This window comes from Cetorhinus maximus, chromosome 23 (assembly GCF_964194155.1).
Source record: "Cetorhinus maximus chromosome 23, sCetMax3.hap1.1, whole genome shotgun sequence".
Lineage (NCBI taxonomy): Eukaryota > Metazoa > Chordata > Chondrichthyes > Lamniformes > Cetorhinidae > Cetorhinus > Cetorhinus maximus.
In genome coordinates, this window is record NC_135901.1 from 36,061,748 (window position 1) to 36,087,203 (window position 25,456).

At 43.5% G+C, this 25,456-nt stretch overlaps 1 protein-coding gene and 2 non-coding genes across 3 annotated transcripts in view; all 3 read left to right on the forward strand.

Moving 5' to 3' along the window:
- The window catches only part of LOC144697978 (uncharacterized), a 608,842-nt gene that overhangs the window by 335,803 nt on the left and 247,583 nt on the right, over nt 1-25,456 (forward strand). The gene's annotated exons all lie outside the window — the stretch shown is intronic.
- trnas-uga (transfer RNA serine (anticodon UGA)) lies at nt 6,829-6,910 on the forward strand. Its single transcript has one exon. It is a non-coding gene; the product is annotated as a tRNA-Ser (tRNA).
- trnat-cgu (transfer RNA threonine (anticodon CGU)) lies at nt 12,112-12,184 on the forward strand. Its single transcript has one exon. It is a non-coding gene; the product is annotated as a tRNA-Thr (tRNA).

The window sequence follows — 25,456 nt, forward strand, 5'->3', positions numbered from 1 at the left end:
TTTAGAAGGATGAGGGGGGGAATCTAATTGAAACTTACAGAATACTGAAAGGCCTGGATAGAGTGGACGTGGGGAAGATGTTTCCATTAGTAGGAGCGACTAGGACCCGAGGGCACAGCCTCAGAGTAAAGGGAAGACCTTTTAGAACAGAGATGAGGAGAAACTTCTTTAGTCAGAGCGCAGTGAATCTATGGAATTCATTGCCACAGAAGGCCGTGGAGGCCAGGTCATTGAGTGTGTTTAATACCGAGATAGATAGGTTCTTGATTGGCAAGGGAATTGAAGGTTACGGGGAGCATAGGGTTGAGAAACTTATCAGCCATGATTGAATGGCAGAGCAGACTCGATGGGCCGAATTTCTGCTCCTATGTCTTATGGTCTCTCACTTCTCTGATGGAGCTTTTAAACGTTTCCAATCAATGAATAATCAACACTCGTTCCTACAAATTCAATAACTCTACATTCCCTGACCGGGATCGAACCCAGGCCACGGCAGTGAGAGCGCCGAATCCTAGCTACTAGAACACCAGGGAAGCTATACCAGTATTTTTCGATTTGGCTTACCTACGCTGCTTTTGCCTATTGTTTTTCAGTTCAGATCTCTTTGACTACAAAACTGCCTGTTTAGGTTCAAGACAAACGACTTTGTCAGTCAATGAAAACAACGGTTGCTGTCAGCTGGAACATGAAATCGACAGTGAGATGAAATAGTCCCACAAGCTGCACATGCGCAACTTTCAATTTCCAAAACCCTCCACCCTATTCGCTGTTGGTCCAACGGAGGTGCCGATCCCGAGTCACTGGACATCAGGGAAACTACCAATAAGGCTTGAGATTTGGATGATGGAGGCAACTTTTGACATTTTTTTTTTCATTCCCGATCTCCTTCACCAGAGACGACTTTCTCCGACCAAATGGTCTGTTTAGGTTGAACACAAGCGACTTCTTCACCAATGAGTAGAACCATTGCTGTTAGCTGGAACATGAAATCGATACTTTACTCCTTTAAGACAATTCTTAAAGCCTCCCCCTTTGACCGAGCTTTTAGTCATCTGACCGAATATGAGGCTTGGTGTCACACTTTGTTATATAATGATCCTGGGGAACGCCTTGTGACGTTTCATTAGGTTAAAGGCGCTTTATAAATATAAGTTGTTGTTGTTGTAGGATAGAAATAGAAAGGGCCAATCTCCTGTTTTATCTTTCACGCTGATGCTTTTCTCTGCGACATTTTAACATGAATTCGCACAACTAATGTGAATCAAGTTTGCGATGTTAAAAACGTTTTAACCCCCTCAGGGATCTGAACCACATTGACAATCACAGAGAGACAGACACAGAGAGATATACACCGAGAGTGACAGAGGCCTAAGGAGAGACACACACCCAGAAAGCAAGGGTGTTATCAACTTGGCTCAGTGTTTGTTCCATTTCCGAAAGCAAATTCCCTGAATGTTGACAAATGAATGGGAATCAGAAAATACGGACGTATTTGGAAGGGTTTCCTTCTAATTAACTGATAATTATTTTGGTTAAAATCACAAATGGTGAAACCTTTAGTCAGCAGGATTCCAACACTTGTGTTCATATTTACAACAAACGTAAATTGTCGAACTTTCGCTCACACTCAAATAAACACGCTTGGATAATGCTCTTGCCAGGTTTCAAACTGCAGCTCCATCATATGTGAAGCGAATATGACCCCACTCGCCTCTATAAACCCTGCGCTGTAAAGATCCCAATGGAGCTGTCTGGAATGTTAAGCGGTGACGTCATGCAGCAGCACTTTGGGTCTTTGTTTTGAAGAAATGGAATTCGGCTGTTCTCATTAGGAATGCTGGAGACAGACTGATCAACAATGTCATCATCAAATGGCACAGCTCAGTAAGAGGACCTTCCACTCATCGTGTCTATGTCAGTTTTGTACAAAGAGCTTCATAATTAATGACAATTTCCTTCCGGTTCTCCTTAACCCTGTTTTTTTCGCTTTCAAGCCATTGAACAATTCCCATTTGGAAATCGGTGTTAAGAAAACCAATATTGAAAGCTTCAGCTGGTTCTTCACCTGAGCAAGTAAGTCAGCCTTGCTCCAGAGACTGACTTTTGCAGTGCTTTATTTTGGTCAGAAGTTTAAGGCAATATAATTTGCGGGTAAACCTGGATCTTTTTTTTATTTATTCACGTGATGTGGGCTTTGCTGTCTGGGCCAGCATTTATTGTCCATCCCTAATTGCCCTTGGGAAGGTGGTCTGTCTTCTTGAACCGCTGCAGTCCATGTTGTGTAGCTATTTCCATTGTGCTGTTAGGAAGGGAGTTCCAGGATTTTGACCCAGTGACAGTGAAGGAACGGCGATATATTTCCAAGTCAGGATGGTGAGTGAATTGAAGGGGAACTTCCAGGTGATGGTATTCCTATCTATCTGCTGCCCTTGTGCTTCTAGCTGGGAATGGTCGTGAATTTGGACGCTACTGTCTAAGCAGCCTTGGTGAATTCCTGCAGTGCATCTTGTAGATGGTACACACTGCTGCTACTGTGCATCGGTGGTGAAGGGAGTGAATGTGGATGTGGTACCTGTCAAGTGGACTGCTTTGCCCTGGACGGTGTCCAGCTTCTTCAGTGTTGCGGGGGCTGCACTCATCCAAGCAAGTGGGGAGTATTCAATTACAGTCCTAACTTGTGCCTTGTAGATGGTAGTCAGGCTTTAGGGAGGTGAGTTACACGTTGTACGATTCCTAACATTTGACCTGCTCTTGTAGCCATGGAGTTTATTTGGCTAGTCCAGTTCAGTTCCTGGTCAATGGGAACCCCCAGGATGTTGATAGTGAGGGATTCAGTGATGGTAATGCCATTGAACATCAAGAGGCAATGGTTGGGTTCTCTCGTGTTGGAGATGGTCATTGCCTGACACTTGTGGGGTGCGAATGTTACTTGCCATTTGTCAGCCCAAGCCTGAATATTGCCCAGGTCTTGCTGCATTTGGACATGGACTGCTTCAGTATCTGAGGAGTCGGGTATGGTGCTGAACATTGTGCAATCATCACTTCGCCACTTCTGACCTTATGATGGATGGAAGTTCATTGCTGAAGATGGTTGGGCCGAGGACACTACCCTAAGGAACTCCTGCAGCGATGTCCTGGAGCTAAGATGACTGACCCCTACAACCACAACCATCTTCCTTTGTGCTAGGTATGACTCCAACAAGCCGAGAGTTTCCTCCTGATTCCCATTGACTCCAGTTGTGCTCGGGCTCCTTGATGCCAGAGTCTGTCAAATGCTGATCTCACCACATCTCCGGAGTTCAGCTCTTTTGTTTATATTTGAACCAAGGCTGTACTGAGATCAGGAGCTGAGTGGTCCTTGTGGAACCCAGGCTGGGCATCAGTGAGCAGGTTATTGCTAATTCAGTGCCGCTTGATAGCACTGTTGCTGACTCCTTCCATTACTTTGCCGATGATGGAGAGTAGACTGATGGGGCAGTAATTGGCCGGGTTGGATCATTCTCAGTCTTTCTTTCCCAGTTTGGTCGGAAGAACGAGGAGAGATAGGGTTGTAAATTGCAGGGTTCCGGAGAAAAGGTCAGGTAATGGCAGTGACAGGACAGGCAGAAAGGCCGCTTTCTCCACTGTAACCATTGCATGATTTCATACAAATAATAGTCGCATGGTAGCAGCTTCTGTAGTCGTGGCCAAGTTACCCCGCGCAGGTTCGAATTCTGCCGACTACATTTCTCATTTTTTTGGATTTTATCGGCGCACAGACGGAATTAATTATCATTTGAATCGAGGGAAAGCGATCCAAACACACGCGTGTTCTCTTGCTTCCGTTCATTTGTCAGCCTTTTGCAAATCCCCAGTGGGAAATGGAAAACAAAACGGGGCCAATTTGGTGACATGATTTCACTCTGGCATTTGTCTCTCCTTAGGCCTCTGTCAGTCTCGGTGTATATCTCTGTGTGTTCCTCTGTGTGGGTCAATGCGGTTCAGTTCCCTGAGGAGGTGAACACATATTTACGAGCACAAACTGTATTCACATTAGTTGTGCAACTTCACATTTCAATTTTACAGTGAAAAAATATCAGGATGAAAGAGACAAGAGGAGTTTGTCTCTTTCTATGTATGGACTATAACAACATCTTGTATTTATAAAGCTCCTTTTCCCTAATGAAACGTCACAAGGCGTTCCCCAGGATCATTATATAACAAAGTGTGACACTGAGCCACATAATCGGTCAGATGACTAAAATATCAGACAAAGGGGGCGGCTTTAAGAACTGTCATAAAGGAGGAAAGTATCGATTTCATGTTCCAGCGAACTGTTCGTTCTCATTGGCTGAAGAGGACACTTGTGTTCAAACGACACAGACCATTTGGCCAAAGAAACTTATCATTGGTGAAAAAGATCTGGAATGAAAAAATGTCAAAAGCAGCTTCCATGTGTCCAACTGCTGGGTTAGCGGTTAGAATGCAGCAATTTTATTAATAGAACCTGCGTTCGATTCCTGGTTAGGGAGATGAAACTTATTACTCCTGGGCGAGCTGTTCAAATCAATGTGATTGATTTGCTGGGTGAAAATAACACGGTTTAGCTCTGCTAGAATTGGTGGAGTGAGAGTAGAAGTTTCACATCAGAGCTGGAAATGTCACAAGGGCAAAACTCGGGAATAAATACAGAGGTGGAGTGAGAGGGTGAAAATAAAAGAGAAGGACTGTGATAGGTTACAAAGCACCGACTATAGAGCTGGTGGTGCAAGGCAGAATATTATTCCTGTATTACCCATGTCACATGCAGCTCTAATTTCCTGATTTATCTCATGCCCAACATTCCCACTACAGTTTGGTGGCCTATAAACAACTCCCGCCAATGTTTGTTGCCTCTTGCTGTTTCTTAGCTCCACCCAAACTTTTTCTACATCTTGATCCTTCAATCTAAGATCCTCTCTCACTAATGTGCCGATCTCGTTCCTTATTAACAGCGCGACCCCGCCTCGTTTTCCTTTTTGCCCATTCTTCCTAAATGACGAATAGCTTTGAATATTCAGATCAACCAATGACATTGTTCTTTGAAAGCAGCACACTGGCCTCTGTCTTTGCTGTAACTTTCTGTCATTTTATGTTTCCCAACACCACGGTTAAGATGAACTTTCTTATCTTCCATGTGATGCTTTGAATTTAAGACAATAAGCAAATTTAGCGAGTTTTCTTGTCATTTCTAGCACAGAATTTGGAACCGGACTCATTAAACGACAATTAAATGGTCTCAATCATTAGATGCAGCTCACCGAGTCCCAACAGGCACCGTGAGCATCAACCTGTTATATACATTCTTGATGTACATCTTCTGAGCTATAAGCTGATCACAGCTCCACTTTCTGCACATTGAAAGACAGTTTGAAAATAAGCACAATTTCAAATCTTAACAAAGTGCGTATTTGTGATTTTCTGTGTGTGTCAATGTGGTTCAGTTTCCCATTTTTATCACCCAAACATTATTTATGTTTGTTCTGTGGCTTCATAACATATGGTGCAGAGAGAGGAAAACCATCAGTTTTAAAAGATGCAAGAAGACATTTCTCTCTTTTCTTTGAGTGGAGACTGTTCAGAAACTAAACGTCCGGATGTTACAAAGTGGATGATGATTGAAGTTTTCACATGATATTATTAAGTAGCTGAGGACACTCGAGGGGCCGAATGGCCCTTTCCTGATTATAATTTTTTATATTCTAATTCAGTGTCAATGTTGGTGAAGACAATGTTTGTGTCTAATCTGAATGTGGTAGTGAGGCCGAGTGGGCTCAGCCGCTGGTTCAGGTTTCGATCTCTTTGACGATTTGGGCTTCACCCTCACCACCACCAAACTTTCCGGTGGCTTGTTGTTTGAGGCACTTCCAAAAAATTCTCCATGCGGTGAAGGGGCAGCTGAGCTGTGCAGTGCAGTGTTGTATTTCAGTTGGAAGAATGAGGAGAGACATTGCAAATCCCAGGGAGACTGGGAAAAGGTGGGACAATGGCACGGACTGGAAGGCCTTCTTTCACTGGAACTCCCTGTGTTCATTTTGTTATTTTAAACAAACAACATGCAGCCTTTACCCAGTTGTCCTGGCCGAGTGGTTCAGGCGTTTTTCCACGTGGTTCGAAGCCTGACAATTCCCCTTCTCCTCATTCCAGATTGACACAAACTGTCTGCAGAATAAATTATCAGTCAGATGAAAAACTAAACCACCCAAACACCCCCGCGTTTCTTAGTCCTGTTCATCTGCAAACATTCACTACATTTGGAGTCTGAAATGGAACAATAATTGGCCAAGTTGGTAACATCCTTGCTTTCTGGGTGTTTGTCTCTCCTTCGGTCTCTTTCACTCTCGTTGTATGTGTCTGTGTGTTCCTCTGGGTGTGTCAATGCGGTTCAGTTCCCCGAGGGGATGGACACATATTCATCATCACAAACTTGATTAACATTCGTTATGCTGCTTCATACTAAAATGTCAAAGAGAAAAATATCAGGATGAACGATGCAAGTGGAGTTTGCAATGTTTGGAAGGAAGTGCAGCAAAGAAGTGGAAGATGTGAATGATGTTATTGATGATTGAGAGGAATGCATTGCAACCTTGTGGCTCTTGTAGGTCGATTACCTTCCACAGTTTGAAATTCAGAATGAGCTGAGGCTCCAGGAGGAAACAACATTGACCTGCCTGAATTTTCACATAGGAAATAATGCGCGTGCATGCCTGGCTAGGCTGTGACAGAGACAGGGCGGGCAGAAGGCCCTCTTTGTCTGCTGTAACCATTTTATGACTTCATATAAATAATACAGGCTTATTGCCAAGGTCTGTAGTCGTGGCCGAGTGGTTAAGGCGATGGATTTGAATTCCATTGGGGTTACCACGTGCAGGTTCAAATTCTGCTGACTACGTTTTCCATTATTTCTGATTTTAACCATTGATCTCAGAAACAGTAAATGGAATCGGCATTTTCACAACACCGGCAGTTGCAAAGTTTGACCAGGGGATGGCAGTGAAACCGTGATTGCTTCCATCACATGAAGCAAGCGCTGTCTCAGTTATTACTGCATTTGGCATTGTCTCTGTTCAGGTTAAATTAGACGCCGTTTCTGTTTCTATTACACTAAGACATGTCTCTGATCATATTAGAGAAGGTCATCTATCAGTTGTTTCTCTAATTGGCTCAATCTCAGTTGTTTATGTACTGGACTAGGGCTACAATACAGTTGGCACTATCTCAGTCATGACTGCACTGAAGCAGGTCTAGGCTAAAGTTACAATGAGCCATGCCCCAGTTGGCACTGCACTAGAGCTTGTCTCTGGTTATAGAAAACTAGAACATGTTTTTATTTACATTTCACAAGACTCTGACTCAGCTATTACTCCAGTAGAACCTGCCACATGTCTATCAAACTGGACCCTGTCTCAGGTAATGCTGCACCAATACATGCCTCCATTCATATTACACATTTTCCTGTTTCTGCTGTTATTGTCTTATACCAATACTCTCTTATTGCTGTACTTGTCCATATCTCTGTTTTATTATTCTCGTACATTTGCCGGTATTTACTTCACCAGGAGCTGCGTCAGTTGATATTAAAAAGAGCCCTGAATTATGTGAAGCTCCACTAGACCGTGTATCAGTTTTCTCAAACTGGATCCGGTCTGTGTTATTGTTACACTAGGCAGGTTCGTATTACACAAGATCCTGTCTCAATTATTACTGCACTTGGCACTGCCTCACTTATGTTTCACTAGGTCGCGGCCCTGCTTATAACACACTCAATCATGTCTGCACTTATATTCCCCTAGACCATTTCAGAACAAGTTACACTAGACTCTGTATCAGCCTGTATCACACTCGAACTTGTCTGCCTTTTTAATCAAAGCGGATCCTGTCTTTGTAGAGACTTTGTCTTTGTACTTATGTCTCTGCTTCTATTCCACTCTCCCAGTCTCTGTTTTTACTCCACGAGATCATGCCTGTCTCTCTTACATTGGAGGCAGTCTCCACTTTTACGGCCTTAGATTCTCTCTAGGAAGCAATTACTCTATGTCATGTGCCTGTAATAACTAACCTATTTCACTTGATATTGATCCAGACCCTGTATCAGTAACTACTGCACTAGACCCGATATTACAGCAGTAGACCTTGTCTATGTTAATATAACACTCGTCCCCGTCTTTGCTTAAGTAACATTAGATGCTGTTTCTATTATTACTGCACGAGTAATGTCTCTGCTTAAATTGCTCTAGGCCCTGTGTCATTAATTATCACACCAGGCCCTGTTTCTGTTGTTACTGCACTGGCCTGTGTCTCTATAAGATGGACGTCGAGCTCGAAATAGGCCTCTGACTTTGGCCTAAAACTAGAGGTTTCCCATTGACCCTTTGTTCCGCGCAGCTCCTGATATTCATTTTCATTACAGCCAACAGAATTACATATGAGACATCGCCTGTTCTGTGTGTGTGTGTGAAAATAAATAATGCTGCATCATTCCACAAAGATAAAAGATTTACCTTCACCAGAATGTTTCCATTTGTTTTTATTTTCTCTTATTCAAACTGTAACTACAGATCGCCTAATACCATAAATATTCATTGATAGTATATTCTGTTGTGTGCTCTTGTTTAGAAATTAGTGTCCTACCAACCATTTCTTTGGTAAGACGGGCACGGAGAATGCTGCGAGAGTAATTCTCCTATTGAATCCCCAAACTCGCCCAGCACCTACAAGGCTCAAGTCAGGAGTGTGATGGAACACTCTCCACTTGCTTAGGTGAGCGCGGCTCCAGCAACACACTGTTGGCTCCATCTCGACACCATCCAGCACAAAGTAGCCCACTTGTTGACACCTCACCTATCACCTTCACCATTCACTCCCTCCACCACCGACGCACAGTAGCAGCAGTGTGTACCATATACAAGATGCACTGCAGGGACTCACCAAGGCTCCTTCGACAGCACCTTCCAAACCCACGACCACTGCCACTTAGAAGGTCAATGGCAGCAGATAGATAGGAACACTACCACCTGGTACAGTAAGTCCCCATAATAAGTGGAAAGGGGAACAGGATAACGTTCCACGTGGATGATATTTGATCGACCTGGAGATGTCTGAGAGGGAGAACAGGAAGTTAAAAGATGCGACATGAAAGCGGCAGAACTTGATGTGTGTCAGTTGATTTCTGTGATGAATGTCTGCCATGGTAATGTGGGAGATTTCACTGCTGACTGTTTACACTGATACAAATATCACTCCTGGCTAATCAATCACAACTGCCCTTTGAAAGCCGCGCGCCAGGCCGAATGGCCTCTTTCTTTGCTGTAACTGTCTAAAATTTTATCTTTTCCAGCATCACGGTTGCTTCCTTCACTATCATTCCGATATTTTATTGCACATTATGGGGGAATGTACTTTCTTACCTTCTATCCGACGCTTTTGAAGTCAAGACACAGAGCAAATTCAGGGGGTTTTCTTGTTATTTCTGGCACGGGATTTGGAATCAGACCAGTTGAACGACAGTTTATTGGTGCCAATCCTCCACTGTACTCACCCCTTAAAACAATGGGTGTCATGAGCTGAAGATGTCATTTGAGTTCTAGTTAAACACAAAATTCTGTAGGAAAAATTTGTCTCTGGTGAAATTGTCTGAAAAATGGCAGATGAGGCGCAGATAACGCACGTTGCAAGATTTATAGACAGCTGTCCTCGTGATTTAGAGGTGAGGATTCAGCGCTTGTGCTGCCGCGGTCCAGGATCGTTTCCTGGTCAGAGAATGAAGATTTATTGATCTGGTACAAACTGTTAAAACAAGCCTGATTTACTCATTGATTGAAAACCGAAACCCACAGTAGCTCCGCCCGAATCAGTGGAGTGAGAGTTGAAGTTTCACATCAGAGCTGCAAATGTCACACGTGGGACAGCTTCGAGAAGAAATAAAGTTCCTAATGTCCGAGGGATATGAGTTTGGACTATTTGTATTTACAAATTATCTTCTCGAGCGTCCATTGCCTTAAACACTCGACCATAAGGACCCGGTGAATGTCTGTTTAAATGTTGCTCGGTGAAAATTTCAATCACCGTCCACTTTGTAACAAACGGGCACTTCGTAGCTGAACAGTTTCCACTCAAAAAAAAATACCGAAAAAAATTTCCTCTTCAATCTTTTAAATCTATTTTTATTTTCCCTCTACGATTTTAGTATGAAGCCACAAAACTAAGGTGAATGAAGTATGGATTGTGAAAAATGGGGAACGGAACCACATTGACACAAACAGAGAAACACACACAGGCATAAACGCCGAGAGTGACAGAGGGCTGAGGAGAGACAAACACCCAGAAAGAAAGGATGTCACCAACTGGCTCAGTTTGTTCCATTTCTGACTGCAGATTTCGTGAATCCATACAGATTGCTTTAAATAAAAAAGTGCGGGTGTTTTTGTTTTATTCTATTTACCCGATAATTAATCCTGTTGGTACCTGGTTAAAATAGGGAATAATAAGAACCGCAGTCAGCAGGATTGCAACCTACATTGGGAAGACCCGATAGATGTTCAAACCATCGCTTTAAACACTCGTCCACGACTGACAGCACATCCATAGTCCAAGCACGCTTATATCAAATTAGAGATGGTGTCAAAGTCAGCCAATCAGCCGATCGTGTCTGTGCTGGCTCTCTGGAAGAGCAACTCAAACAATTCCACACACCCGCCTTTCCCCCACAGCTATTTGTATTTGTATTGCCTCTCCCTGTTCTTCTAAACAAAATAAAGGACCGCAATCTGCACGCTTCCCGCCACCCCCCACCCCAACCCCCGCCCTCCACCCTCCCGCCCGGCATTAAACTGGAGTTGCCTCTTGTCCACCCAAACAGAATTCTTAAAATGTCCAAAAGGGGGAAGCATCTGAAACTTTGGCAGCCGCGGGATTTGGACCCACTCCGCCAGAAACTGGAACCTGAATCCAGCTCTCCCGTTTGTAGAGCACATTGAATCAGACTGCAGGTATCAGACCAGAAATAACGAGGGTAACTTGATAAGAAAAAATGTGTTGTTTTAAATTCGCTATGAAATCAATTGCATAAATGAATGACATGTTTATGTCAAAAAGTATATATAGAACCGCAGCAGTGAAAGCGCCAATTCCTAATCACCACTGCACCAAAGAAACTGTTTGCAAACCTCACAACCGACTGATCTGTGCTACCAGTGCCTTTTATTTTCATTCCAGACCTCGCTCACCAGAGACACGTTTCTCCTCCCAAACTTATACGTTTATATAGAACACAAACGACTTCTTCAGCCAATGACAACAGTGATTGCTGTTAGCTGGAACATCATTCATTATCACACAGTTCCGGGCTGTCACTGGGTCCTTCAGTGGCAAACAAAATAAAATAAATAACAAAAAATTGCCACCTCTGCTGGTCACGCAGCGAGTTCCAACAGATACTTGTTTTTTTGTGAATATAGGAGTTAGTCCGAATCCCAGCGCTGCCACAGTTTCAGTCACATTCCCCCTTTCAGGCACTTTAGGAATTTCCTTTAGGTGAGCAAGAGGAGATCCTGGTTTAAAGCTCCTTTATTTTGACAGGAAGAACGGGGAGCGGCAATACAAATATAAATGACTGCGGGGGAAAGTCGGGTGTGTGGAATTGGGTGAGTTGTTCTTCCAAAGAGCCAGCACAGGCGCGATGGGCCGAGTGACTTACTTTTTCGCCATCTCTGATTTGATAAGAACACCTTTTAACTCGGAGCAGCTGTTGGTCATAACTCAATGTTTAAGGTGATGGATTTGAAATCCATTGGGGTTTCCCCCTGTAGGTTTGAATCCTGCTGACTACAGTTCTCATTATTCCTCATTTTAACCAGGTGCCACCAACCTCATCCCTGCGGCTCCTGTGAAACTGACAAGGCGACACGCGGCAGAAATTCATCACTGAAAGTAACTGACACACACCAAATTCTGCCGCTTTCATGTCGCATCTTTTAACTTCCTGTTCTCCCTCTCAGAAATTGCCAGGTCTATCAAATGTCGTCTACCTGAAATGTTATCCTGGTCCTCGTCCACTGAATATGGTCGACTTCCCGTGCATTTTATTTGGCAGTTGGCTCCATAGCTCAGTGGTTAGAGCACTGGTCTCGTAAACCAGGGGTCGTGAGTTCAACTCTCGCTGGAGCCTGTGGTTTAGCTGATAAAACGAAGTTCTGTGGTAAAGTGGCTGATGGGTTGGACAATGCTGCAACAAAATATTGATCCTTAAAAAGATGCCCTTTCCCAGAACTATACACAGTCCTCCAGGTGTGGTCGAACCAGGGCTTCGTGTAGCTGTAGCAACCTCTTTTCCATAACATCCTCTGTAACAAGTTGTACAGCAAGAGGAATTAGATTGTAGATATCAAATGAGGAGTACTCTTTATTCTAATTATTTCTTTTTATTTCGAAGACCATATATGAATCCCCAGCCCAACTCTCCTTGTAATTGGGTCAGGGAAACTTTGTTAATTTTCACACACTGTGAATGGACACTGCAGAAGCTCCTGAACCTCTTTCAATATTGGTTTTCTTCAATCAGAGTTTTCAAAAGGGGATTGAGCAATTATTTGAAATGGAAAATAAAACTGCAGGGTTATGAAGGAAGAGAATGATATTGGAAGTAAATGGAAGAAAGCACACACCCGATGGGTCGAATGGCCTCCTAATGAGCTGCGTCAGTTTACAATTAGATCAATTTCTCTGCAGCATTCCAAAATGTCCCACTCCAATTCTATTCCTGTAAAACAGGATCTTGCAGTGCAGCAGGTCTACACAGTATGACATTCCATACAAGTCCCTTTGGCTTTTTCTCACAAATTGTTTCTGTAGTGTAGTGTAGCGATGTCTATATCCTATAAATGATTAGAGAAACAAGTAGTGGTTTCACATTTGCTTCACATGTGCAAGGTCGCCGGTTCGAAAACTGACGGAAACATTATCAAAATTGAGTCATCTAATTGTGAGAAATTGCACAATTCCCGTTTGTTGCTAAATATAAGCTGAATACATTATCTCACAGTCATGTGACATTGGCACTACACCAGGCTTTGACTGATTTTTTCCAAAAGGCATGGTTATGAGAAAGAGACAATAAATCAGACGAATTACAATAAGATAGTTCACACATGTGTGAAGTGTTGAATGACCTGCTGATGTGCTCTGTCATTTAATGATTCTAATGTCAGCTGAATTGCTCTGCCGCATGGCTATGTTTTTCAGCCGAATTGTACTTCCACAAAACAGGTTTCGGAAGTGCAGTAATACTGCACAGTTTGATATTCTAAGTCGGTCCCTGTGGTTCTGCACATTGTTTCTGTAGTGCAGTGGTTACTACGTACACGCAAAAGGTCCCCTTTCTGGAAATGGGTAGAAACATTATCGAGATTTACACATCTAAGTGTGAGGGAAAGTTCCATGATTCACATTTGTTGTTGAATATTAACTGAATATAGTATCTCACCACCACATTAAATCTGCCCTTCGCCAAGCCTCAAAAAGCCTCTGCAAAATCAAGAGGGATGAAACTGAGACTCGGCACAAAAATAACAGTTTCTTTAGTTAACAACAGAAATTAATGAGTTTACAAATGCAAATTCACAGTTACTTACTGACTGAAAGATGTCTACTAGTGTGATCCAAAGACTAGCGTCACCCTAAAGATAGATGCAACTGATACTGTGATTGAACATGAGGGAGTGGGAGAGATGGTAGAAAATCACTTTGTATCGCTCTTCATCATGGATCTTCAATCTTTCATGAGCATCACTGGCCAGCATTTGTTGCCCATCCCGAATTGCCCTTCATCTGTGTAACTTGTTAAAGCATTTCAGAGGGCAGTTGAGAATCAACCACATCACTGTGGGTCTGGAGTCACATGCAGGTCAGACCAGGTAAGAACGACCGATGGAATTCCTTAAATGACTGGTGAATCACATGGGTTTGTATGGCAATCAATGATAGTTTCATGGTCATCATGACTGAAAGTACTGAGGACATTTCGGATCAGAATAAAAGCCTTTTGTAAGTTCGATATAAAATGAATTGCGTAAGTAACTACTGTTTGTATCGAAAACTGCAGAAGGAACTCTAGTCAAACTCTTCATTTCATTGGGTGAGGGAAATGTTAATTAAGGCAAACTGCATGGATTCTGCAGAAACTCCTTCTTCAAAAGGGAATTTGGTAATGGTTGAAAGGGAGAAAAGAGAAGGAAATTGGAACTAATTGGCAAGATGTTTGTAAAAGGCTGGTATAAATAGAATGGGTGGAAGGTCCTCTTACTGCGCTGTGCCATTTGATGACGACATTTTTGATCACTCTGTCTCCAGCATTCCTAATGAGAACAGCCGAATTCCATTTCTTCAAAACAAAGACCCAAAGTGCTGCTCCATGACGTCACCGCTTAACATTCCAGACAGCTCCATTGGGATCCAGGCAGGGAAGTGTCCCTGTAGCGTTGTGGTTACCCCGCTCATTTCACATGTGCAAGTTACTCCATTCAATGCTCGGGGAAGCATTATCACCCAACTGTGTGGAAAAGTTGTATCGCTCCCATTCCTGTTTGTTGTTGAATATGAACTGAATGCAGGATCTTGCAGCCACATTAAATTCGCTCTTCACTATTTCTGAATATTACGTTCAGCAAAATAAGAAGACGTTTCCGCTGGATGCAGGTGATTGGAGAGTCTGCGGCTCTGGAATTTTGCTCCTTTTTCCTGTCTCACTCATTGTGGAGCTGAGGAAGATCGATTAATTGATGGGTTTGTTTCAATCCAAAAGCGTCATAGATCTCTATGGATTTAGATGGGGGTACAAGATCGCTCATTTTCTTTGTTATATCTGAAATGAATATTCAGAAACAGAGCTTGACGTGGGAACTCAGTGGGTGAGAGCCGAGTTTGCAACGTGAGGGTGGTGGGGAGAGGAGAGGGCGGGTTTTCTTGTGTTTTCAGGGCCCCAGAAAGAACCAGAGCGTGAATGAAAACAGTGATAGCTTCTTCCCTGGGTGGTCTCAAACCACCAACCTTTCAGTTAACAGCCGAACACGCTGGCCAATTGCGCCACAGAGACTTGAGTAAAGAACCTGCACTCTGTAAGATATCCTAAACCAATGGCTCAGTGAGTGAAAGCTTCAGATTGCCGCAACTCAAATGACAAATATTCTCTATCAGTTATACTCTTCCCGGTCCCACCCACTGCAGACACATCCATGTCACTGGGAACCAGCTCTCCTACATCTGGTGCCGTCTCCCTTTGAGCCTTTCGATGTTTTGACTGGTATCAAATTTTCTGATTGTCCCGAAGCCGATAATTCTAAAGGGGTTTCTCTGTTACACAGCGAGTGGTTAGGATCTGGAATGCACTACCTGAGAGTGTGGGGGAGGCAGATTCAATCGCGGATTTCAAAAGAGAATTGTACAGAAAATGCAGGTCTCCGGGAAAAAGGGGAGTGGGGCCAGGTGAATTAATTTCCAGAAGAGTAAGAGATCTCCCTTTTCAGACGGAGTTGATGAGATTTTTTTATCTCGAAGGATCATTTGTCTGTGGAATTATTTTCCCCAGAAAGCAATGGAAGTTTGGTCATTGAATTTATTCAAAGCAGAATTAGACAGATTTTTGAAAGAGAAGGGGATCAAGGGTTAAAGGGTCCAGACAGGAAAGCGGAGTTGAGGCCACAACGAGATCAGCCATGACCTAAATGAATGATGCAGCAGGGTCAAAGGGCTGAGTGGCGTACTCCTGCCCCCGAGACTTTTGTTCTTATGACCCGGGCTGAATGGCCTCCATCTGTGTGCAGCCTTAGCACTGATTCTCTGACCCTATGAGGCGCTCGAGGAGCAAATAGTCAACTCCTGCTTCTATTTGTTATGCTCTAATTTGGAGCCGAGACTACCCAAGATTTACCTTTGATACTGGGAGTGTGGCCGGCTGGGTTAAGGTGTTTTGTTTGGGATCTGTTCTCTTCGTGGGTTCGAATCAAAGCTTCAGCTGATTTGCTCTTTCAGTCACTTCACCTGAGCATCGGCTCATGGCCGTCGATGTATTAAGATCTTCATCTTGGAAGGAAGAACAAGGAGACGCAGTATGAATTGCAGGGTTACTGGGAATATGTGGGGCCAAACGCCCTCTCCCTCTGTTATAACTTTTTTGTGATTTTATATGAACAAGATTAAAATTGATGTGAGATCTGCAATTGTGGATGAGTGGTTAAGACAATAGCTTTGTAAATCTATTTGGTTCACCCCATGTTTGTTTGAATCCTACCGACCTCGCTGTCTGCTGTCCCTTACTTTAGGTGAATCCAGAATTAAAATTAATCATTGGTGAAATGGAATAAAACCCTTCCAAACACTCCCACGTGTTTCTCCTGCTTCAGTTCTGTGTTTCTTCATTTCCGTTCATCTGCAAGCATTCACCAAATCTGCAGTTTGAAAGGGAACAATAACTGGACAAGTTGGTGACATCTTTATTTCTGGGTGTGTGTGGCTCCTTAGGCCTCTGTCACTCTCGGTGTATATGTCTGTGTGTGTTCCTCTGTGTGTGTCAATGTGGTTCAGTTCCCTGAGGGGTTGAACACTTTTTTTACCATCACAAACTTCATTCATATTAGTTGTGCAACTTCGTGTTGCAATGTTATGGTCGCCCAACTTTTTCCTGGAGACCTGCATTTTCTGTCCAATTCTCTTTTGAAATCTGCGATTGAATCTACCTCCCCCACACTCGCAGGTAGTGCATTCCAGATCATATCCACTCGCTCTGTAACAGAGAAACCCCTTCAGAATTGTACACTTTATGTGATGTTACCTCTCCTCATTCTTCCGACCAACATGAATCGCTTCACACTTCCATACATTAAATTTCAGGTTCGTTTTAACAATTTACACCAGGAATTCCTGTGCATTGTGTCAGTTCACACAGCGGTAAGAAGAAGAGTTTTCCCCTAGGTGTTGAACCTAGGCTGCGGCATGAAAGCAACAAATCTGAAGCACGAAACTCTCTGACTTCCAGTGAAGATGAAGCCAGTCTTCACTAAGAAACCAGCGGCTGTGATATGAACAAAGCGGGATGGAGAAAGACTCAGTTTGAGTGGTGACACTGCCAGAGAAATGGAGAACTGGAGATCACCCATGAAAGCAGCGAAGCGGCGGCGCCCAGCGTGGGGCACGAACCCACGACCCTGAGTTTCATGTTCTACCGACTGAGATAGCAGGGCATACACACGCTTCGTTTCCGATTCGAAAATTCAGGGAGATCAATGTTGCTGGAGCCTCAGCTTGTTCTGAATTTCAAAGAGTGGAAGATAATCGACCAATAACATCATTCACATCTTCCACTTCTTAGCTGCACCTCCTTCCAGCATTGCACTCCTCTTGCATTGTTCATCCTGTTATTTTCCTCTTTGACATTTTAATATGAAGCTTCACAATTGATGTGAATCAAGTTTATGAAGTGAATATGTGTCCATCCCTCGGGGAACTGAACCGCATTGATACACACAGAGGAACACACACCGAGAGTGACAGAGGCCAAAGGAGAGACAAACACCCAGAAAGCAAGGGTGTCACCAACTTGGCCAATTATTGTTCCATTTCAGGGGTCAAATGTAACGAATGTTTGCAGATGAACTGAAGTCAGAAACACGGGGGTGTTTGGGTGGTTTTCTTTTTCATTTGACGGATAATTTATTCTGCAGACAGTTTGTGTCAATCAGGAATGAGAAGAAGGGGAGTTGGCAGGATTCGAACCATGTGGAAAAACGCCTTAAGCACTCGGCCAGGACAACTGGATAAAGGCTGCATGTTGTTTGTTTAAAATAATAGAATGAATACAGGGAGTTCCAGTGAAAGAAGGTCTTCCAGCCCGTGCCATTGTCCCACCTTTTCCCAGTCACCCTGGGATTTACACTGTCTCTCCTCATTCTTCCAACTGAAATATAACACTACACAGATCAGCTGCTCCTTCACCACACGGAGAATTTTTGGGAAGCGCCTCAAACAGCAAACCACCAGAAAGTTTGGCAGCGGTGAGAGTGAAGCCCATATCAGCAGGGTTATGCTGCAGGGGGATTGAAACCTGAACCAGCGGCTGAGCCCGCTCGACCTCACTACCACATTCAGATTAGACACAAACATTGTCCTCACCAACATTGACACTGAATTAGAATATAAAAAATTATGATCAGGAATTGGCCATTCTGCCCCTCGAGCATCTTCAGCTACTGAATAAGATCATGTGAAAACTTCAAACATCATCCACTTTGTAACATCCTGACGCTCAGTTACTGAACAGTCTCCACTCAAAGAAAAGAGAGAAATGTCCTGTTGCATCTTTTAAAACTCCTCTTTTTTCTCTCTGTACCATCTTAATATGAAGCTACAGGACTAACATGAATAAAACGGGAAACTGAACCACATTGACACACACAGAAAATCACAAATATGCACGTTATTAAGACTTGAAGTTGTGAATATTTTCACCATGTCTTTCAATGTGCAGAAAGTGGAGCTGTGATCAGCTTATAGCTCAGAAGATGTACAGCAAGAAGGTACATAACAGGCTGATGCTCACAGTGCCTGTTGGGACTCGGTGAGCTGCATCTTACGATTGAGACCATTTAATTGTCGTTCAACGAGTCTGGTTCCAAATTATGTGCTAGAAATGATAAGAAAACTCGCTGAATTTGCTTATTGTCTTGAATTCGAAGCATCACATGGAAGATAAGAAAGTTCATCTTAACTGTGGTGTAAGGAAACATAAAATGACAGAAAGTTACAGCAAAGAAAGAGGCCATGCGGCCCTGTGTGCTGCTTCCAAAGGGCAGTGTGGTTGGTTGATCTGAATACTCAAAGATATTCATCATTTAGGAAGAATGGGCAAAAAGGAAAATGAGGCGAGGTCGCGCTGTTAATAAGGAAAGAGATCGGTACATTAGTGAGAGAGGATCTTAGATTGAAGGATCAAGATGTAGAATAAGTTTGGGTGGAGCTAAGAAACAGCAAGAGGCAGCAAACATTGATGGGCGCTGTTTATAGGCCGCCAAACTGTAGTGGTAATGTTCGGCATGGGATAAATCAGGAAACTAGAACTGCAAATGACATGGGTAATACAGGAATAATATTCTACCTTGCACCACCAGGTCTATAGTCAGTGCTTTGTAAACTATCACAGTCCTTCTCTTTTATTTTCACTCCCTCACTCCGACTCTGGATTTATTCCTGAGTTTTGCCCTTGTAACATTTCCAGCTCTGATGTGAAACTCCCACTCTCACTCCGCCAATTCTAGCAGAGCTAAACCGTGTTATTTTCAACCTGCAAATCAATCACATTGATTTTAACAGCTCGCCCAGGAGGAATAGGTTTCAACTCCGGAACCAGGAATTGAACGCAGGCTGTACTGATAAAATTTCCGAATTTTAACCACCAACCCAGCAGTTGGACACACGCAGGCTGCTTATGGCATTTTTTCATTCCAGATCTTTTTCACCAAAGGCAAGTTTCTTTGGCCAAATGGTCTGTTTCGGATGAACACAAGTGACGTATTCTGCCAATGAGAAGAACCATTGCTGTTAGCTGAAACATGAAATCGATATTTTCCTCCTTTACGACAGTTCTTAAAGCTTCCCCTTTGACCAAGCTTTTCGTCTGTGACTGAATATGTGGCTCGGTGTCACAATTTGTTATATAATGATCCTATGGAACGCCTTGTGACGTTTCATTAGGTAAAAGGAGCTTTATAAATATAAGTTGTTGTTGTAGTCCATACATAGAAAGAGACAAACTGCTCTTGCCTCTTTCATCCTGATATTTTTCACTGTAACGTGTGAAGTTGCACAACTGATGTGAACACAGCTTGTGTTTGTAAAAATGTGTTCACCTCCTCGGGGAACTGAACCACATTGACCCACACAGATAAACACACACGGATATGTACACCGAGAGTGACTGAGGGCTAAGGGGAGACAAATGCCAGAATGACATCATATCACCAAATTGGCCCCTTTTTTTTTTCCATTTCCTACTGGGGATTTGCAGAAGGCGGACAATGAATGGAAATAAGAGATGACAGGTGTGTTTCGTTCGCTTTTCCTGGATTCAAATGATAATTAGCTCTGTGTGTGCGCAGTTAAAACCAGAAACAATGGGAAACTTAAACAGCAGGTTTCGAAGCTGCACAGGGTAACCACAATGAATTATAAATCCATAACCTTAACCACTCGGCCACGACTACTAGAACCGATCATATGGCAGTATAATTTGTATGAAGTCATACAATGGTTACAGCAGAGAAAGCAGTCTTTCTGCCAGTCCTGTCACTGCCATTACCTGACACTTTCCCCAGAACCGTGCAATTTATACTGTCTCTGTTCGTTCATCCTGCCAAACTGGGAATGAAAGAGTGATAATGATCCAACCCGGCCAATTACCACCCCATCAGTCTACTCTCCATCAACAGGAAGTTAATGGAAGGGGTCATCAACAGTGCTATCAAGCGGCACTGACTTAGCAATAACCTGCTTACTGATGCCCAGCTTGAGTTCCACATGGGCCACTCAGCTCCTGACCTCATTACAGCCTTGGTTCAAACATAAACAAAAGAGCTGAACTCCCGAGATGAGGTGAGAGTGACTGCCCTTGACATCATGACAGCATTTGACTGAATGCGGCATCAAGGAGCCCGCGAACAACTGGAGTCAATAGGAATCAGTGGGAAACTCTCCACTTGTTGGAGTCATACCGAGCACAAAGGAAGATGGTTGTGGTTGTTGGATGTCAGTCACCTCAGTTCCAGGACATCACTGCAGGAGTTCCGCAAGGTAGTGTCCTCAGCTCAACCATCTTCAGCTGCTTCATCAATGACCTTCCATTCATCATAAGAAGAGAAGTGGGGATGTTCGCTGATGATTGCACAATGTTCAGCAACATACCCGACTCCTCAGATACTGAAGCAGTCCCTGTCCAGATGCAACAAGACCTGGGCAACATTCAGGCTTGGGCTGACAAGTGGCAAGCAACATTCGCACCACACAAGTGTCAGGCAATGACCATCTCCAACACGAGAGAATCCAACTATCGCCCCTTGATGTTCAATGGCATTACCACCACTGAAACCCTCACTGTCAATATCCTGGGGGTTACCATTGACTAGGATCTGAACTGGACTAGCCATATAAACACTGTGGCTACAAAAGCAGTTCAGAGGCAGGGAATCGTGCAATGAGTAACTCACTCCTGACTCCCCAAAGCCTGTCCACCATCTGCAATGCACAAATGGTGCAATACTTCCCACTTGCCTGGATGAGTGCAGTCCCCACAACTTTGAAGAAGCTGGACACCGTCCAGATCAAAGCAGTCCGCTTGACTTGCAACACATCTACATTCACTCCCTTCACCACTGATGCACAGTAGCAGCAGTGTGTACCATCTAAATGGTGCACTGCAGGAATTCACCAAAGCTCCTGAGACAGCACCTTCCAAACCCAAGACCATTACCAGGTAGAAGAGCAAGGCAGCAGATAGATAGGAACACCATCACCTGGAAGTTCCCCTTCAAGTCACTCACCATCCTGACTTGGAAATATATCGCCATTCCTTCACTGTCGCTGGGTCAAAATCCTGGAACTCCCTTCCTAACAGCACTGTGGGTGTACCTACACAACATGGATTGCAGCGGTTCGATAAGACAGATCACTTTCCCAAGGGAAATTGGGGATAGGCAGTAAATGCTGGCCCAGACAGCGAAGCCCACATCGCATGAATGAAGTAAAAAAAAAAAAATCCTCCAGGTTAGCCTGCAAATTATACTGCCTTGTTCTTCTGACCAAAGTAAAGCCCTGCAAACGTCAGTGCCTGGAGCAAGTCTGATGTATTTGCTCAGGTGAGGAACCAGCTGAAAATTTCAATACTGGTTTTCTTAACCCCGAGTTTCCAAATGGGAATTGTGCAATGGCTTGAAAGCAAAAATAAACAGGGTTAAGGAGAAGGAGAAGAAAATTGTCATTAATTATAAAGCTCTCTGTACAAAACTGACATAGACACCCTGCGTGAACTGTCCTCTTATTGCGCTGTGCCATTTGATGATGACATGGTTGATCAGTCTGTCTCCAGCATTCCTAATGAGAACAGCCGAATTCCATTTCTTCAAAACAAAGACCCAAAGTACTGCTGCATGACGTCACCGTTTAACATTCCAGACAGTTCCATTGGGATCTTTACAGCGCAGGGTTTATAGAGGCGTGTGGGGTCATATTCGCTTCACATATGATGGAGCTGCGGTTTTAAACCTGGCAAGAGCATTATCCAAGCTTGTTTATTTGAGTGACTGAAAGTTCGATCATTTCCATTTGTTGTAAATATGAACACAAGGGTTGGAATCCTGCCGACTAAAGTTTTCATCATTTTTGATTTTAACCAAATTAATTATCAGTTAACTACAAGGAAACCCATCCAAATACGTCCGTATTTTTTGATTTCCATTCATTTGTCAACATTCAGGGAATTTGCTTTCGGAAATGGGACAAACAATGAGCCAAGTTGGTGACATCCTTGCGTTCTGGGCCTGTGTCTCTCCTTAGGCCTCTGTCACTCTCGGTGTATATCTCTCTGTGTCTGTTCCTCTGTGATTGTCAATGCGGTTCAGTTCCCTGAGGGGGAGAAAACGTTTTTAAAACTTGATTCACATTAGTTGTACGAATTCATGTTAAAATATCGCTGGAAAAATTATCAGCGTGAAAGATAAAACAGGTTATTGGCCCTTTCTGTATATATCCTACAACAACTTATATTTATAAAGCACCTTCAACCTAATGAACCAAACGTCACTGGGCGTTCCCCGGGATCATTATATAACACAGTGTGACACGAAGCCACATATTCGGTCAGATGACTAAAAGCTCGGTCAAAGGGGGAGGCTTTAAGAACTGTCTTAAAGGAGGAAAGTATCGATTTCATGTTCCAGCGAACAGCAATGGTTCTTCTCATTGGTAAAGAAGTCGCTTGTGTTCAAACCGAAACAGACCATTTGGTCGGAGAAAGTTGTCTCTGGTGAAAGAGATCGGGACTGAAAAAAAAAGTCAGAAGTAGCCTCCATAATCCACCTGTCCAGCTCTATTTGTAGTTTCCCTGATGTCCAGTGACTGGGAATCGGCGCTTTCAATTGACCAACAGCGAATAGGGTGGAGGGTTTTGGAAATTTAAAGTTGCGCATGTGCAGCTTGTGGGACTATTTCACCTCACTGTCAATTTCATGTTCCTGCTCACAGCAACCGTTGTTTTCATTTGTCTTGAACCCAAACAGGCAGTTTTGTGGTGAAAGAGATCTGAACTGAAAAGCAATAGGCAAAAGCAGCGTAGTTAAGCTAAATCGAAAGATGCTGGTACAGTTTCCCTGGTGGTCTACAGGTTAGGTTTAGGCTTTCACCACCATGGCCTGGGTTCGATTCCTGGTCAGGGAATATCGGCTTACTGAATTTGTTGGAACGAGTGTTGATTATTCATTAATTCGAAACGTTTGAAATCTCTACCAGAATCAGAGGAGTGAGAGTTTAAGTTTTGCCCCAGAGCTGGAAACATCACACTTGGTTCAAGTGGAATGAGGCTATGAAGGATGAAGAGAAGGACAAAGCACTGACTAGTGAAATGTTCGTGTGAGGCAAAATATGGGTGGGAAAAATATGGATTTTGCTGCCTACTGTTTGCACTGACACAAATATCACTCCTCATGGATCAACCAATCACTACTGCTCTTTGAAAGCAGCACGCCCGGCCGAACGGCCTCTTTCTGTGCTGTAACTTTCTATAATTTTATGTTTCCCAACAGCACGGGTCATTCTGCCATTTTGTCACCCATTCGAGCGAGATGTGCTTTCTTACCATGTATTCAGCTCTTTTGAAACCAAAACCCGGAGCAAATTCAGCGAGTTTTCTTGTCATTTCCAGCACGAGATTTGTCGAGAAGCTAATTGAATGACACATTAATGGTGCCAACCCTTCAGTGGAGCTCACCATGTCCAAAGAGCACAGTTATAATCAGCCTGTTCTGAACCTTCTTGCAGTACATCTGCTGATCAATATCAGCTGATCACAGATCTGCTTTCTTCACATTGAAACCCAGTGTGAAAATCAATTCAAAAGCTGAACAACTGGGAGGAAAGTGACTGTGGATAATAGGCACTGTGCACATTCCTGTAATCAGTATCTGAGAGAACCAGGAAGATGAGATCCTGTTGTCTCTTTACTCACGAGTTTTACCCATTCCCATGAACAGACTGTGTCTACATCAAGCAGCTCATTGACCTGGGAGCTGGACGGGCAGAGGGAGCTGGAGGCGAGGCAGGGACAGAAGCAGAAGGAGATGCGACGTGAAAGTACTTTAAATTTGATGTGTGTCAGTTGCTTTCAGTGATGAATGTCTGCCTTGTAAGTTTCACAGGAGCCGCAGTGATTAGTTGGTGTTTATTTTTAAGCAGCAAGATGTAAAAGTAAAAAAGATAAAAGCAAATTACTGCGAATGATGGAAACCTGAAACAAAAACAGAAATGCTGGAAAAGCCTCAGCAGCTGGAGGAAGAAACAGGGTCAATGTTTCCAGTCCGTACGACTCTGAGTCAGAATTTGAAACAGCAGCCAGCTTGGGGTTTGAACCCACGACCCTGAATCACATATTCTACTGGCTGAGCTAGCCGGGCATTTGCACAAATATTTCATATCCCAACATACATGGATGGTTTTGTTGCTTTCCACCCGATACCTCAGCTTGGTCGGAATTTTAAAGTGTGGAACGTAATCGGCCCACAAAAGCCCCAAAGTTGCAATGCATTCCTCTCAATCATGAATCACATCATTCACATCAAAAGCTGCACCTCCTTCCAAATACTGTGATCGATTTCCTTCAGGATTTTCTCCTGCATTTAATACTTACCTGCTTTGTGTCCTCATTTTGAAATTAGATTTGCATCAACATCCAACATAAATTGAATTGCAAACCTGATGGACAAACAATGGAAAACAAGTCACTCGTAACACAAATACCATGGTGCTCATTTTCAGATTCACAACTGTCAGCTTTTCTATAAAATGAAGGAATTTTACAGTGAAAAGATTAGAAAGTTGGTGTGACTTTTATTTGTAACTCACTCACTCGGTTAATCAGTAAAAGCTGCTCGGAGGTTTAGTGACCGGGATATAATCAACCTGCATTTTCCTGAGCTTGTGCTCGGTGTATTGGGAGGTTTGGCCTGGGTTAGTGTATCTTGCGTCCCAGGGATGGGCAGTAACCCGCTGACTGAAGCTGCAGCTGCCGCTTTCTGCTGGCAGCGGGTGATTGGAGAGTGCGGGGCCGGAATATTGCTGCTTTGCTGCTATTTGGTGTCTCACTCACTGTGGAAATGAGAAATAGGGAAGAATTGATGGATTTGTTTGAATC